The following is a 9,198-nucleotide window of genomic DNA, read 5'->3' as shown; positions in this document are numbered from 1 at the left end:
TGTAATGGGTTCCTAGACATGATTGGCTAAAGGTTCTCCTATCACCACAGAAATATTAAGACTATAAAAATAGTTCTTTTTCATTTCCTGTTTCTTCTTCCCCTCCGTACCTGCCACCCTTCATTGCTCCCAGATCCTTTCTCTCTCTCTCTCTTTGTTTTTAATGTAGAAGTTGTTGTTGTTAGGTGACACTGAATTGACCCTATGAACAGAGCTGAATCCTGTTGTATCCTGTGCCAACCTCATCATCTCCAAATTACTTGAGCCCACTGCTGCAGTCACCATGTCAATCGATCTTATTGAGAGTTTTCTTTCCTTTCACTGACCTTGCACCTTTCCAAACATGCGTGCAGCATTCCAAGGAATAGTCTCTCCTGGCAACAAGCCCCAAGTATGTGAGATGAAGCTTCACCGTCCTTGCCTTTAAGGAACACTTGGTAGCAATTCTGTCCCAACCATAGAGCCTGGTGACAGGCACCATGTTAGTTACTCATTTACATTCTGAAACAATTTCAGCCAGGGCAGGAGTCCTCTCAGATCTTTCCTCTTTTGTAGATGGAGAGGGTGTAGCTTGAGGAATTTCATTTCTGATAGTACAAAATAAGTACGTGGGGTCACTGGAATTTGGATCCAGGCGATATGACTCTACTACCCTGACAGGGAACTGTGTTCATTTCAGACGAGATCGGGCGCGTTCAGGGTGGTATGGCCGTAGACGAACTGTGTTCATTTTCTATAGGCATTTTTACTGTCTGTGTAGCATGGGTACAGTGGCACTGCTGAGGACCTTGGCAGAGAATTTTGGGAACATCACCAGGGAGTAAGTCAGATTAAGTGTTTATGTGGGTACATGCATGTATGTGCTGTAAGATAAAAAAAATTAAAAAAAAATTCTCTCCTTTCTTGTCCACCATCTGTGTCACACCTGGAGGCACTCAGTATTTTCCAGAAATACAGATGATTCATACAATTATTTTCTTATAATGCCTGACCTCCCAGAGGAGGGAGTGAAGGAGAAAGTTCATTTGCAAAGGTCAGTTATATTTTTAAAGGCATCGTTATCTGGTGAATTGGAGAAAGCCAAGCTGCTAATTGATGAACTTGTTTCTTGACCTGCTAATTGAGACTAGGTCTTTATTAACATGACTCCTATGAAGTTTTGGCTTCAGCTCTGCGTCCTAATCTATGCTTGCCAAAATCAGATGCTTTGGGGTGTACGGTTAACAATCTGGCAGAGTGTCAAGAGACGTAATGTAAGTGCTATTATGGAAAAATGAGTAACTTCCCTCTCAATTAGAGAAGATTGTTCTGTTGCTTACTCTGTTGTGACAGGCAGGCGTTTTCTGTAAAATACTCCCACTATTGTAATTTCAAAATATAAGACTTTGTTGTTGTTGTTGTTCTTGCTCTAAAAAATGGAACTATAAATTTAAAAAATCTATATGCACTTAAATGTTATTTGTATTACAAACCAATATTTTGTAGTAAGGACTAGGTTGTGACAAATTAGTTCAGTTAATCAACCTATGACTAGGCTGGGTGAAAGAAAGTTTTCAAAGAGGTGAGAACTAATTTCAAAGAGGTGAATGCAACTTACAAAGAGAGAAAGAGTAAGTGAAGATGTTTCCAATAGGCAGCCAGCCTTGCCTGAGCTCTCTGAGGCTCTTATGCCCTCTGACTGGAGGGGAAGACACACTCTGTTTTCCTTAGCAGCTTTCCTCAGAGTCTGCTGGGTGGTCAGTTGTTCAGTCTATGCATAAGAACACTCCCCTGACAACCAATTGTAAGGCAGAAAACATTCGTTTTTAATTCTTTTTTTTTATATTATTATTAAATTTTATTAGTTTTAATGAACATTTACAGAGATTTTGGGTTTTCCTTCATTCATTGTTGCACTGTTTTCTCTACCCTTCTCCCCAGTTCGTTCTTCTTTCCCCCCGTCCGAATGTCTGTTTTAATTGTCCAATTGCCACAGTGCTTGTCAAAGCCAGTTCTGATTAGTCTCCTTTGTCCGTGTGTCCTTTGCCATTCCCTATTGTTTTTAATTCTTGAAGCAATGTTTCTACCTTACAAAAAGAGATGAAAAAGAAAAAAAAATAGTGAACTCAGCCTTCTAAAATCAGAGCTAAAGGAGTAGCTTTTTGGTTGTTATTTTCAGAAAAATGAGAATTATAACCTACACCCATAGAGTATAGATCCTTACTGTGATTCTTGTTGTTATGTGCCATCGAGTCAACCAAGACTCCTAACAATCCCACAAACTTGCCCACTCTGTACCATCTTCACGTCCATTGTGTTGTCATGTAGTCAATCCATATCCATGTCAATCCTTCTTGTCAATCTTCCTCTCTTATGCTAATCCTTTACTTTCCCAAATATGGTATTTTTTTCAAAGGACTGGTGTCTCTGACAACTTGCCCAAAGTACCTGAGACCAAGTGTCACCATCTTTACCTTTAAGAAGCACTTGGGTTGCACTTCCTCCAGGAGAGACTTGTTTGTTCTTCCAGCAGTCCGTTAAGTACTCTTTCCAACGCTGTTGTGATTGTTGTTATATGTTTTCAGGTAGGAACTAACTTAGAGTTGACTTTCCAGCAGATTTTCAGAAGCTATAAATCACGCAGGAGATTATACATCTTTCTCCGTAAAGCAGCTAGTGAATTCAAACTGCCTGTCTTTGGGTTGTCATCACAACTCCTTATCCCCTAGATCACCAGAATTCCCTTCAGTAAACCCTCATTAATTATTCACATAACACTTCTGGATATTTCTGTAAGTTTACTTGTTTATCTTCTCTCAACCCTCCCTCTCTTCCTTCCATATTTAAACTGCAGACTATGAACAACAAAATGGTAACCAATTTATGTGTTATTTTGTCTAGAACATTTAAACTGAGCAATCTTTGTTAAACAGTCAAGAAAAATTAATTGGCTTTTGAGACTGACTGTTTTCTATTGAGTTCCTCCGCTTGGATTTAGGAAGGAACAGAATCTGACAACCTGTCCAGCTCTATCTTCTTACCTCCTGTCCTCATTCTTTCCTGGCTTTCCAAATAGCTAATAACTTGGAGAAGTTAAGCCCATGAAGTATATGTGCTGATTTAAAAAGAAAAAAAAAGTGTTTGGCTAGAAGGACCTTAAAAAAAAACATTCTCTGAATGAAAGGCCGACTAATATTCCCAGGTCTCAGTATCCTAAAACGTTAGCTAGTGTTGTGCCTACCTAGTCTCCATTTCCACTTACGATCTCTTCTTGTTTGATTAAGTGATTGAGGCACAATTTAATATTGGGAGATTATTTGACTCGTATTAATTTCATCTCTGAAATAAATGTATTATTAGCTGCGCTGGAGCAAGATGACTTCTCATTTCTCTTCATACCCTGTGATTCTGTAAGTTGTTTTATACACAGGAGGAGGTAAGCGATGCCATCAAATGGAATTTACTCTTTTGACATGTTCCCAAGGGCTGCACAACTTGAAGTCTATTTATTCAATTGCTCTGAAGGTTGGTTAGTCTTTAAACACGTGTCAAGACTGCCTGGCTTGGTGCCTGTATATTTTAATAAGAGTTTAGTTGGCTTATTTGAATTAGCTCATGTTAGACATTTAATTGCTTTTTTCTTCTTTTCTGTTGGCACTAACTTATCTCATGGAATAAAGCTTTGTGTGCAAGTATCTCCTCTCGTTCTTCATGCATACGACAATGGAACTGGGAATGGCTAGTGTTTTCCTGAGGCTCCCAATAGACCATGTGTTTCCTATCAAGTAAGTAAATGCCTTTGCAGCTGAAAACCTTTCAACAGCCCGACCAGACTTCACCTCTGGGCTCCAAACAGAACCAATATTGCTTCATGTTGGTTCACCTTTAACACTGGCATGACAGATGCTGATTCATGAGGTATGTTCCAAAGATCTGCTTGAGATTATATATACCCATTACTTCTTCTAATTCACAACCAAATATTCTCTTATGGGAAGCCCTATGTGTATTGGTAATATTACGGACATGTTGTTAATGACTAGAAGCACAACCAACATGTTTCTTTGAGGCATGGATGAGAGAACTTCATCTCACATGGCTTGTGCATATTGTCAGGAAAGGCCCATCTTGGATAAAGACATCATTCTGGGAAAGGTGGAGGGTCAGAGAAAAAGAGGGAAAACTCACCGAGATAGATTGACACAATAACTATAACAATGGACTTTGACGTATCAGAGACCGTGAAGGTGGTACAGGTTAGGGTGAAGTTCAGTTGTTCATAGGGTCACTATGAGTCATAGTCAATTCAATTGCACCTAACAACTACAACATTTGTATTGTTAATGTTAATGACATAATAATGATTACACCCCTGGTGCTTAACATATACAATATCATTCTATTTTCATAAAAACTCTATGAAGTTGTTGTTGTTATTATGTGCCGTCGAGTTGCTTGTGACTCATAGCAACCCTATGTACAAGAGCCCTTAACCCTGCTCTATCCTGTGCCGACCTCATCATCTCTGACACAAACACTCTCACCACCCCAATCACAGAATCGATCCTTCTCATCAAGGGTCTCCTCTCCTGCACTGTCCCTCCACTCTCCCAAACGGGAGGTTCTTCTCCAAGAACCCGTCCCCCTCCTTGCAACATGCCCAATGTATGTCAGATGAAGCATCAAAATCCTTGATTCCAAGGAGCATTCTGACTTCACCCTCTCCAGGACAAACCTGTTTGTTCTCCTAGCAGTCCATGGTATATTCAACACTCTTCTCCAGCACCACAACTCAAAGGCATCAATTCTCTTTCTATAAACCCTATTCACTGTCCAACTCTCTGATGCTTAGCACGTAAGACTATAGAGTGGATCAGGCGCACCTTAGTCTTCAGCCTGACGTCATTGCTCTTCAGTACTCTAGAGAGGTCCCTCACAGCCAACTTTCCCAATGCAATTCGTCTCTTGATTTCCTGCTGCTGGTACCAAGAGTGTTGCCTGTGGAGCCAAGCAAACTAAAACTGTTAACTATCTCAATCTCTTCACCATCCATACTGATGCTGCCAATTGGTCTAGTGATGAGAATCTTTGTTTTCTTGATGTTGAGCTTCAATCCATATTGAAGGCTGCAGTCCTTGACCTTCTGCAGCAACTGCTTCAGGTCCTCCTGAGTTTCAGCAAGCAGGTTTGTGTCATCTGCCTAACACAGGTTGTTGATGATTCTTCCACCAATCCTGAGGTCACATTCCTCCTCGTACAGCCCAGCGTCTCGGATGATCTGTTCTGCATAAGGATTGAAAAGGTATGGAGACAGAATACATCCCTGGTGGACCCCTTTCCTGATTTTGAACCATATAGTGTCTCCTTGCTCTGTTCTGAGGATTGCCTCTTGTTCCAAGTATAGGTTTTGCATTAGCACAATCAAATGTTCTGGAATTCCCATTCTTCTCAGAGTCGGCCATAGCTGTTGTGATCCTCACTTTGCATAGTCAATGAAGCACAGATTGACATTCCTCTGGTACTCTGCTTTCTGACAAGATCCATCTAACATTATCTATAATATCCTTAATTTATGCTTTGAAGATGAAGAAACAGGCTTTGGGAGGTTAGGTCACTTTCTCAAGTTAGCAGAGAATATAGAGTGATGTTAGAATCTGAATTTATAACACCACAGTTCATGGCCTTAGCTTCTGTCTCATACTTTGAACATCTGAAAGGTAATAGCCGAGCCCTGGAAAAGAAGGTCTTGACTGTGATCATTCAATTAACTTAAAATAGTCAACTAGGATTGTAGGAGCACACTTTTCCCATTTTGATCACTTAATTTAGGACAAAATCTTTGTGCTTATCTGATCTGAACTCCTTTCAAATGGAGATGTTGAGCCTTGGGATGGTTGATCATTGAGTCAGTGTCACCTTGCTAGCAGAACACACACCTGAACAAAGGGAACGTGTGGGCCTTCCAGCACAGCATGCTGGGCAGAGGCAGGAGTCTGAAGTTACAGAGAAATGAAGTAGCTCTGGACTTGATTAAGAGAGTATTTGGTGAAAATTTTATCCAGGGTGTATCTTAAAGATTGGCAACCACATCCTGTGCTTCTGAAAACCCGCTGGAGGGTCTAAGTTGATTCCAACTTGAGGGCACATAGCAAGAGCATAGGATCTAGGATGCTTTTCTGGTGCAGTCGTTCATGAAACTCCTACCTTACTTTAACAACCCACATACTGATGCAACATCTTTTCTTGGCCCTTCCGCCTTGACTTCTCTCTTGAAAGTTGTCACAGACTTCTTCCTTTTGCATCCTAGAACTCCAACTCTTTTCTGCTTCAGTCATTTATGTGGTTATGACACCTCTTACTCATCCTCTTCTTGTTGGGCCGGTATCTTTACACTTCTTTTTGGATACCTTCTCTGATATTCCTATAAACAAGCATGTTCTCTGCCCTATCTCTTACCATTTTAACTTTTTTTTCTCCCTGTAGACAAATTTCTCTGGGGAAAGCTGCTGTCAGAGACCTCACAAAAAGTGCTATTGAGTAGCGATGTCAATCTGGAGACCAAGGTGCAACTGATTCAGGCCACGATCTTCACAATTACGTGCTAAGTATCAGCGAGTTGGACAGTGATCAAAGAGGACAGAAGTAGAATTTGATGCCTTTGAGTTGTGGTACTGGAGAAGAGTATTGAACATACACCATAGATTGTCAAGAAAATAAACAAGTTTACCCTGTAGAGGGTGAAACCAGGTTGCTCCTCAGAGGCAAGGATTTTGAAGCTCTGTTTTACATAATTTGGGTATGTGGCCAGGAGGGACCAGTCCAGGAGAAAGATATCATGCTTAGAAGAGTGGAGGGACAGCACAGGATAGGAAGACCCTGGATGAGATGGGGGTAGATGTGTTAGAGACAATGAGATTGCCTCAGGATAGAGAGCAGAGTTCAAATCTTTTGTACATAAGGTCACTATAAGGCACAGGCAACTTGATGGCACAGAACAACAACAAAACCTTTACCACTATTTGTAGTTATTTCCTTGTAAGTTTGCTAGTTCTCTTGTTTTAATGCTTTGCCACTCCTGCTAGATAATACAGACAGTTCCCATATTGAAAACATGATTTAGGGACAACTTATACTTATCCCACTTGAATTTAAAAATCATCTTAATAGCAGGGATTTTTACTTTTAAACATTTGGATTTGTTTGCATGCAAAATTCATATGTATCATATTTAATTAATGCACATTACACTTCACAAATTCCTTCACATTGTTTCATATGATCATATTGTATTTTATAATACTAATCACGATGGGTCTCTGCCCACTATCCCCTCATCTTTTCAGGCCCCCATTGGATTTTTTCTAATTTCTTCACTCCCCTTCTTCTGCCTATACATAGGTCTAGAAGATGTTGTCCAAAAGAACAAGGGGATACTGCATAAAGCCCAGGAAAAGCCTTTCTCCATAGCGCTTTAATTTGTATGCTGAGCAAAAACTCAACAAGCTGAGTTATGGGAGGAAGAATGTGACATCAGTATTGGAAGAAGACTTATCAACAATCTGTATTATGCAGTTGACATAACCTTGCTGCAGAAAGAGGATTTAAAAAACTTGCTGCAGAACATCAAAGATTATTCATATCTATAGATACAATATGCATCTCAAAATCAAGAAATCAAATATCCTCAGCACTATATCAATAGGCAGCATCATTAGAGATGGAGAAAATATTGAAGTTATCAGCAATTTAATTTTACTTGGATCCACAGTCAATAGCCACAGTAACAGCAGTCACAAAAATCAAAAGATATGTTTCATTGGGAGTCCCTGCTATCAAGGATCTATCCAAACTGCTAAATAGCAAGGGTGTCTGTTTAAAGACTATGTTGTGCCTGACCCAAGCCATGGTACAATGACTTGATATCTTGTTACTGGCAATCCCTTCATATGCGTCTGAAAGTTGGGCAGTTAACAAGGCTGACAGAAAAAGCATTGATGTTATTGAATTGAAATTTTGGAGAAGAATGTTTATTATCTTTCATTACCAGTAAAAGAAACACATTTGTTTTAGAGTAAATGCAATCAGGGAGGGTTGTTCCTAGAAGTAAGAATGTTAAAGCTTTATCTCACATACTTTGGACATGTGCTCAAGAAAGGATGGGTCCTGGGGAAAAGACATCAAGCTGGAAAAGGTGAAGGATCAGAGAGACCATGAACAAGATGGATTGAGACGGTGACTGCAAAGATCATGAGGGTGGTGTGGGATAGGGCGAGGTTCAGATCTGTTCTTCACAGAGTTGCTCTGCGTCCAAGTGGACTTAGTGACACCCAACAACAACAATCTTTATGGATGCAGATTGCCAGGTATTTTCTCCTGGGAAGCTACTGGTGGGTTCAAATAGATGACCTTTCAGGTAGTGGTCAAGTGGTTAACCATTGCACTCTCCATGACTCTTTAAAGTCATAAGTGTTGTGCAGCCTGGGGTTGATTCCGAGTCAGACTGATGCTAAATGGCACAGTAGAGCTGCTCCCTTGGACTTTGCTGGCTTTATGGGAACAGTTCACCAGCTCTTTTATCCTTTAGAGGAAGCTCTGGTGGTGAAGTCTGCAGGGAGTTGTTATGCTCACCCAAAGGCGACACCTTTCTGGTGCTTTGAATGCAACGGTTGTCACAGGAAAATCATTAAACTAACTCCTCTCATGTGCCTACATCCTCAGAAACCCAAGAGAAGATCCTCATAAGTCCATTCCTGCTTGGCAGGCAATGAGTTTGAGTTCTTTCTAGGAGCTGCTGGTAGGTTCTAACCAATGACCTTTTGGCTAATAAATATGCGCTTAAGAGCTTAACTACTTTGCCACTAGGGTTTCTTGGTGAGATTGTATTTTTCAGCCAAATGCCCCTGTTCTTTAGTGACAAGGACCCAGGACTTGAACAGCAATTGCACTAAAATTGAGCACAGAGCAATATGGCTGCTGTGGGTCACGAGAAAGCTGACTTCTGACTTACTAGTGTCATTCGTTCCCATGTGGAGCGGTTACAGAAATGTGCAGGCACTGGCAGACTTCCCTAATTGAAAAGAAGTAAGCTTCAGTTTAGGGGTGTTGAGTTTAAAGGGAGAAACGAATGATGGTGTGTTTTGTGGGTCTGAGATTTGGGGGATAACATTCCCTTAAAGAAAGGTTTAGTGAGCCAAGCGGAATGAATATACATCACTTCCT

Source organism: Elephantulus edwardii, unplaced genomic scaffold (genome assembly GCF_000299155.1).
Source record: "Elephantulus edwardii isolate Elephantulus edwardi_28Jun2011 unplaced genomic scaffold, EleEdw1.0 scaffold00090, whole genome shotgun sequence".
Taxonomy (NCBI): Eukaryota; Metazoa; Chordata; class Mammalia; order Macroscelidea; family Macroscelididae; genus Elephantulus; species Elephantulus edwardii.
The sequence above is the reverse complement of the archived record's forward strand: the minus strand, read 5'-3'. Positions refer to the sequence as shown.